The sequence below is a fragment of the Teleopsis dalmanni genome, chromosome 2, assembly GCF_002237135.1.
Source record: "Teleopsis dalmanni isolate 2A chromosome 2, ASM223713v2, whole genome shotgun sequence".
Taxonomy (NCBI): Eukaryota; Metazoa; Arthropoda; class Insecta; order Diptera; family Diopsidae; genus Teleopsis; species Teleopsis dalmanni.
The window spans coordinates 127673282-127681488 of record NC_051847.1 but is presented as its reverse complement, the minus strand read 5'-3'; the positions used below and the strand labels follow the sequence as shown (position 1 = coordinate 127681488).

The 8207-nt window shown below is 29.3% G+C and overlaps 1 long non-coding RNA gene across 2 annotated transcripts; it reads left to right on the top strand.

Moving 5' to 3' along the window:
- The first annotated feature begins 5477 nt into the window (after positions 1 to 5477).
- Positions 5478 to 7971, top strand: LOC119681629. Of its 2 annotated transcripts, none has more exons than XR_005252526.1 (5): positions 5478 to 5862; positions 5998 to 6309; positions 7299 to 7402; positions 7468 to 7641; positions 7699 to 7971. It is a non-coding gene; the product is annotated as an uncharacterized LOC119681629 (long non-coding RNA). The 2 variants fall into 2 exon arrangements; XR_005252525.1 differs by having other exon boundaries at positions 7468 to 7621; positions 7699 to 7970.
- The last annotated feature ends 236 nt before the right edge of the window (positions 7972 to 8207 follow it).

The following is an 8207-nucleotide window of genomic DNA, read 5'->3' as shown; positions in this document are numbered from 1 at the left end:
AATGGATCTAAGATCTGCCTGGTTAACTCCAAAATAGCGCAAAAGCTACAGAATTTTACTAATATATGCTTTTGAAATATTCTGCGCATCTGGTACACAAAGATTATCTCAAACAATGATCTGTTACAACTTGCAAGCCAAGAAAACATCAACATACAAATTAGAACACGAAAGTATACTAAGAAAACCACATGACGAAATATGCCACGCCACTCTGGATTAAAACCCGCAGAGCAGCAGAAGACATGGCAGACCTAAGGTTACATGGAGGTGACCATCTTTAACGAAAAAGACAAACCTTTTAACGGACTGACAAACTTAACTTTAAATAAACAGAATTAGATATTTGATATAAACAATATATTTTCCTGATTAAATACGGTCCGAAGATATGGCATCCCCATACCTTATGTTATTGTAATAAAATGTAATTTAACAATTTTTTATATACAAATTTTATTTTATTTCGCTCATATTTACTAAATCATTTCGATATCTTTTTATTTATGGGATAAGAATCACTAATTTCAACAATTTGTCGATTTTATCTGCAGAACTCACATAAACTTATGGACAATATATTTTACGATAACTCCAAAGACTAAGGATTGATACACAAACCGATGTGATTAAACTAATTGTTCTACTTGTACTAGTTCGGTCAGTCTATATAAGCTGGATATATATTTTTTTCAGCACAATTAAAAGGGCAGTGTGTTGTGTTATTTTAAAATAAAATTTTTAAAAAAAGTAACGTAAATGTAAAAATTTATTTCAATATTTATTGGTAATTCTTATTATTAACAACTTCAAAAATTATTTTGTAAGAGGAAAGAAATTAATTTTTACTTAATGCCTGCAGAATATAAACTGCACATTACCGAAAGGCAGAGAGAAGAAATTATCCTTCATAAATAAATCCTCTTCTGTGTGTGCAAATAAAACCACTTAATTTTCAATAAATCAAGTTGTTTGCTACAACTTTATTGTGGTTATTGCTCAAGTATCAGACATTAAAATTACTTGATTGAAAATTAATAGGCCGTAAAGATGAATATCGCGTAATAAGCACGATTTGTAGTAGCGAAACGGTATAGATTAATGGCTCGAACTGCTTTATAAATATTATTTAAAGAGATATTTTCAGATAAAAGAAAATGTGAAGAAATAAAAAATTAAAATTTAAAAAAAAAAAATTAAAGATTGAGTTTATGTTGAAATAATTTCGAAGAATTCAAAATTCTATAAATAAAATTAAATTTGAGCTTCAGGATCTTAATCTGATATTTGGTCTTAGTATTAAAATTTGATATATATACTGACTTTGTTTTTGAGTTTATTAATAATTATGTCGTGTGTTGAGAAATTCAGTGTTTATTATCTAAGATGAAACTGAGATAACGAGAATATGTTTACAAGATACTAGTAATTCGATAAAAAAATCTTGTAGCGCATGTACGAGCTAATTGGTTAACAGTCGTTAACCCTTGTTTTGTGTTGGTCCAAATGTTGCATATATTCTTTACACCTATATTACAGTAAAATATATCAAATTGAAATATCAGTTTATGTCATGCTTAATACAAATAATTGGTTTAAATTTATATAAATTTGGTGCAGATATTATTAGGTATAATTATTGTCACTTTCAGATTTTTAATATATGCATATCCACGTTTTTTATCTGGTTTATTTGTTATAGTATTGTATAAAGATGTAACAAACCTCTGGAAAATAAGTCAGTTACTTCGCACAAAATTTTATTTTCGATCGTTTCTGCATGTGCCTATTACCCAAAGAAGGGTCTAGTAATTAAAAGTTGTAGTTATCTTCAATTTCGTTCATCTTCTGACTTTGAAATAATTAAAACCGGAAAAATAATCCATATGCATTTTACTTGGTACTTGGTCGAAAAAGGTGTTTGCTTTTATTAAATTATAATAAGACAACTTTTTGAGAGAATGCTTCAGATTTCTGTTATGTTGTGCGTCTACTTAGCAAAATTGTACAATAACTTTTATGTCCGATATATAAAACTGAAATTGCGAATTCATTGAAAGCAAATATTGAACTATATAGGAGAACTTTAGAATAAAATGACGTCACGGCTAGTTACAGTTCCAAATACAAGCTCGTTCTAAGCTCGTTTTTTATAAGCAACTAACCTGGTAATCAATCGTGAAGTTGTAAAATGTTTGAAGTGATATTTTCCTATGTTTCTACATATTATGAATAGAAGTAAGATTTTTATACATCCGCGACTTTCAGCATCGTCAAAGTGGAGTACACTTATAATATTATGAAAACGTTCTTCAGACATAAATGATTTTCAATATACAATAAATAATTGAAATGAATGGTTAAGTAAATAAATATATTCCTTATTTTTGAATAAAGAATATGTTAGTCAAAACTTTAAGTCGGTAATACAATATGAATATGGCATGTTCATATCTCTCAAAATCTAGTTGCCTACAATACACAAGTTCAGTTAAATTTTTTGTATAAAACATACACAACATAATGAACCAAAATCTTCCGTTAAATAAGATTCATATATTTTTTTAGCACATGTGGGTTAAATTTTCTAATTGTATCCTCATACACTTCCATGATTAAATATTGTTTTGTAATACACTTAACTGGAGGTGGTTCTTCTTCTCAACACAACCACATAAATTAAATTAAGCTAAAGTCAAAGAGAGATTAATTAAAATCCCGCGTTAATCGATTACTAAATATATTCCTTAACGTCTCCTGCACATTGACAATTTTTATGTAAACATTTTTCTGAAGCATACATTAACCTCAAGTTGAGTCCAACATTTTAATCAATTTTGCACTTATTAACATGCAATGAAATTTGAACTGAATGAACTTTTGTTAATATTAGCTTCAAATCCAATCACCAAGAAATTCAATTAATAACAAAATATACAAAAATGATCTGAGTACACTTTAATTTGTAAGCGAACCCTAAGCAAAACTAAACATTAATGAAGTCTGCGCTGTAATGAATTCAATTTAATTCGGATAAATAAACACAGCCTTATTAGCACACTTTATATGCTAATGTTTATCCTTACACACACACATGCAAGCGTTAAATGTACACTTCCACTGTAGGGATATGCACACATATCCACACGCAAATATTATTCAAGAAGTGTGTGCCATATATACGTCTATGAATAAACATAGGAGAGCAAGCCAGCACGGCTTCATAGTTCGGTCTGAACGAAATTCTAATTAGTAGCTACTGTTTCATAAATGCCAAATTGTATGAAATCCTTTTTAAATATTAAACGAATCATTTAAGCAATTTAGTTGCTGCATGCAACTATGCTCTCCTATGCGATATGTGTGGGCATGAGCCTGCTTAAGGATCAACGTCCCGCTCGTTTGCCGTACGTGTGTAGTGTCCGGCATAATCTTTGCGTCTTAGTTTTCGTACGTGTGCCTGAATGAGAAGCTTCCAAATGAAATTTGTACATTATTTTTGGCCCACTTTCCTCTGCTTTAGCAAATTGTTCCATTTTGTTTTTATTTGCGATTAAGTCCTTGCATATTTATGTCACAGAAACAATTTTGTACGAGTTAATGAGTTGTAATTGCAACTGGTGAGTTTTTGTGCCATATTTTTAGTTTCAGGGTACGATAAGTGTTCCGGAGTATAAGAGAACACTAACTTTATGCCAGAACCGTTTTAATGATAATGTCAAAAATTTAGTTTTAACACCTAAAATCCTCTGAAGCACACATTAAAATTTTAATATTCCTTTAATAAATTTAAGCGCAAGTTTAAAACGTATTTGCCGCAATGCATATATTTTTATGACGTTAATGGCTATATTCTTTGTACTTAAGACAATTTATTAAAAGAATTATACATACTATGGTTCAGAAAGCAATTTTATTAACAATTATAAGACTATGTTAGATATGGTTAAATGGACTTATCTGCAAGACAATACACCTGATACCAAAATTTTTATCTATGATCGTCTGCGATAACTTTCTATTTGTTGATAATAGATTATGGACAATTTTCATGTATCCCAGTGTATCAAATAAGGTAATTTATGATATGAAGAAAACGACAGTTACAATGCACAAAGTATTTCCTATGCCAGCTTCATAGTAGAAGTTTGCATATCAGATCACTAAATTATTCATCAGCAATTTTTATGAGACCTGTTATATCAATTAACCCCCTTTTATATAGTTCAAAGTTTTTATGACAACCTCTTTAAACACTTATCAAATATTTTTAACCCAACAAGAACCAAATAATTTCAAACTTAAAATTTTATGGTGAAATTTCTAAAGGAAATAGTAAAATAAAACAAGTTTAAGTAAATGAGAAAAGCTTAATATTTATGTGAAAGATTACTGTCACTTTCTTTTTATCTAAATAATATAAAATATTCTTTGAATATAAAAAATATTCAGAACTATCCGTTTGGTGTACAACACGGTGGTCCGAAATGGGTTAAAAAAAAGATGGATAAAAGTCTGTGTATTCTCACTTAGTTCTTGGCGAGGTTTGGTTCTAAAAGTTCAGGTAGAACATTTTAATTAATGCGATAAAATGAAAAATATCACTTGTACCGATGAATATGGCTTACTGGGAATCAAGCAAGAAGACCTTTACATTATGATGAGAAAACTTCTGTTTCTCAATCAACATTGGAGCCTAGAAACTGAAGTGATTAGAATTAAGGTTATGATAATTGACAGACTAGGTAGTAACCAAGCAAATGTGGAAACAATTATAAGTCCCATTGAGTTTCACAAATTCAATAGTCAAAGTCTAAACATGCGCTTAGAGAATCAACGTCTCTTAATACTAAGAACTTAATATGAACGTCTTATGAAAATTATTTTTGATATGCATATGACCTATTATGCACAATGTCGCGAGTTATTTCCAAATTTCAAAACAACTATTCTTAAGGGATATGAGCAAAGTAGCTGACATAACGAAATTGGTATCTAGATTCAAGCAAAATTTTTTTTATTTTTTTTTACAAATAATTAAATGAGTATTGATATTATTTGCGTCAGGTTAACATACAATTTCTAGTATCGTCTACGTATCAACTTATATGAATTAACAATTCCAAAGGATTGTCCGCTCAAATGTAGCTGCCAAAAAACATTTAGCATTTCTCATGGTAATTAAGGAAATGAGTTGCCTTTCCAAACTACAAAAATTTGTAAGAAATTTTTCCAATCACTAAAAAAAACTTCCCAATTGAAGATTCTAGTTGCCATAATCTTAAGGTTCTACTGCCATTTTCCACATTATTATTTAAACAAAGTCATCTTAAAAGATTTCGAAATAGTTTATTAATAGTTATAATTACTTGTTAAAAAAATTATTTTTAACCCAGCAGCCCATTTTGGTTCAAAAAATTAAATGAATCGAAAACAAAATTTTCAAAATCATTTTTTTTTTTTGAGTTCATGGTTTTCGTAATTTGGGTGATATAAATTATAAAGTAACATTTTATTTTTCAAAAAGAATTCTTCAATAAATATAAGATTCTTTAAGTTCAGCATTTTTGGGTGCCTTGCGATTGCAAACTAATAGTGTTGTAACAGCTTTATAGTTAATTCACTAAATTTGGATTTATTTTCGTTTGAAGGAGAATGTACTATGAATCGGGAGAATCTAGCTCAGATGATGCTTCGGAAAATGACCTATCAAGTTTAAATAGCAAATCCAGCATCCTGGAACGTATAAGGAATGACCACAAGTATAACAAGGATTCATGTGAGCGAGCTCTAGCCTGTTTGGGACGCTTACCAACTGCAGAAAATAAGGAAACAATACGCCGCATTGCAAAACTAGAGGGAGTACGTAAATTTCTGATTCTCGAAATTAACTCAATATATTTCCCTTACTGAATTGTCGAAAATTTTTTTTTATTTATGTCATTTTATGTATTACCATTTTTATTTTTTTCAAATTACTTACTTTATTACTTACAGCTACGTCCGCAGCAGGTAAGGGAAACGCTTATGCCCTTCCCTTATTTCAAAAGGCCAAATAAGTTAAGAAAAAAATTAAAGAAAAGAAATCGAAAGGGCGCTAACGGAAAAAAGAAGAAAAAAAAAGTCAGAAAGCTGCTGGGTAATACAGAGAAACGTCGTCGAAATCTTCGGCGATAGAATACACAGACGTATCTAATTGATATTGTCAGTGGCTGTGGACTCGGAAAATAAAACATTGACCTATTTTATACCTTCAGTCACTGACGACGAAAAAGCAGCCACAATTACCGATTTATCTATGTTATAAGAGTGAGTACAAATATTTATAGTTATTTACTTCCATTATCTGGAAGACTAGACCCTAATAGTCGGTCATCTTCCATACAACCACATATAGTATTAAAACTTCTGTAGTAATTGCTTATATCCAATAATATAGAATCTTGATACATTAATGCTGAGAAGCGTTTGCAGCAATACATTAATAAGAAAGAAACATCACATTTCATGACAAGCTTTATCATTTGTTAGATTGGAAATTGGATGTGACATTACAAGACATGGCATCAGGCAAGGAAAGACTCAATATTAGTCATTATGCGACCTAGTTACGCGGTCTCTTAAATGTTATATCATTGAATATATACAATATATACATTTTTGGTACTTTCAACAAAATGAAATAAACTATAGCACTTCTAGGGAATAAATTGTAATAGTTTTAAAAATTCGTCAAAAACGTTCGATTTAGTCAGTTCTTTCTAACACGATGCAGGGACTGCAGATATTAATGATTTTTTTTTTGTGATTTTGTATTCTACTTCTTTATCCAAGAGGCAATTTTTGCTTATTATTAGAATTGGAAACAAATATTTTTTTCAATTCAGCCTAATAGATTCAGCCTAATGCATAGAAATATATTTGTTATTGTAAGATATATAATCTATAAAAGATTTAATATGTTACTAAGAACAGCTTCGATTTTAAAACTGACAGCAAACTAAAGCTGTCAAATATCACACATGATAATTATATGTACAAATAATACATGTATGTATACACATTATATATATACGTATATATATTAAGCAATATATTGGACTTTACCTCAGTAAATCGAACAGAGTAAGTTAATATTACGTGCGCTTTTTGTAATATGACTATTTATACAGTCAAGCTGTCTTGGATAATCTAAAGCAGGTATAGGTTTTAGGATGTTATATTATTTCCAAGTTATTAAATTATGCCTTATATTTATATATATATTTTTTTTTTGAAATTAATATATTTATATCTAGGTAAACCTGGTATTAGTATTTGACATCACTTGCTCTTTTAATGGCACTACCGCAAGTAAATCGTCTAAAGACAAAACAGAGCGAAGGTGAAGCGGTAAACTTGGGTATTTTATTAAAAATATTAAATTTTTATTAAGTCATATTTAATTCAGCATTTTTTTTACTATAGCGACCAGCTGTGAACCCTTAATTTAGACTGATATTGTGATATTTGAATAAAGTGAAATATCATAAGTCATTCGTATTGCTTAGAAAACTTGGCACCAAATATCATCTTTTAGTGACTTTCAATCGATGGTTAGTTCATTGATGTGTGTTTATGCGTAAGTAAATCTGAAATAATGTTCGTGAATTCCAAATTCCAATTATGAGTTGTATAAAAGGATATTTTTTTTTCTAGGACATATTTGAAGTTATGTGAATCGCAGAAGTTGGATCAGGACACAACCCTGAATACTATGAAAATTGAAATTCGTTACAAGGTGCTGATGGCATTCTTGACTTGGAATATATATTTATCATTTATATTCTCAAGACAACATAGTTTTATTGAAGTTATTGTATAAAATCCTTAGTTGTAAGACAAAATTTTATTATCATGATTGTATACAAAATTTTTCTTGTAAAAGATAAAAATCAATTAGTTTTATAATAGGCATATTCCGCTTTACAATATGCAGCAAAGTTAATAAATGTTATTATATTTTTTTAAATATAATTTTTTATTAATTTAAAGCGCAAAAAGTATGAAATTTAAAAGTGAATAGGTTTATTTTTAGTTTATATCAATGGTAAATTGATATAAACTATCAATTGCCTTCCTCTCTACAACATTTATACATCTGATATTCCAATGTTAGGTCGGCTCTGGCGTTATATGCTGACGATACGTGCATGCTATACTCAGAT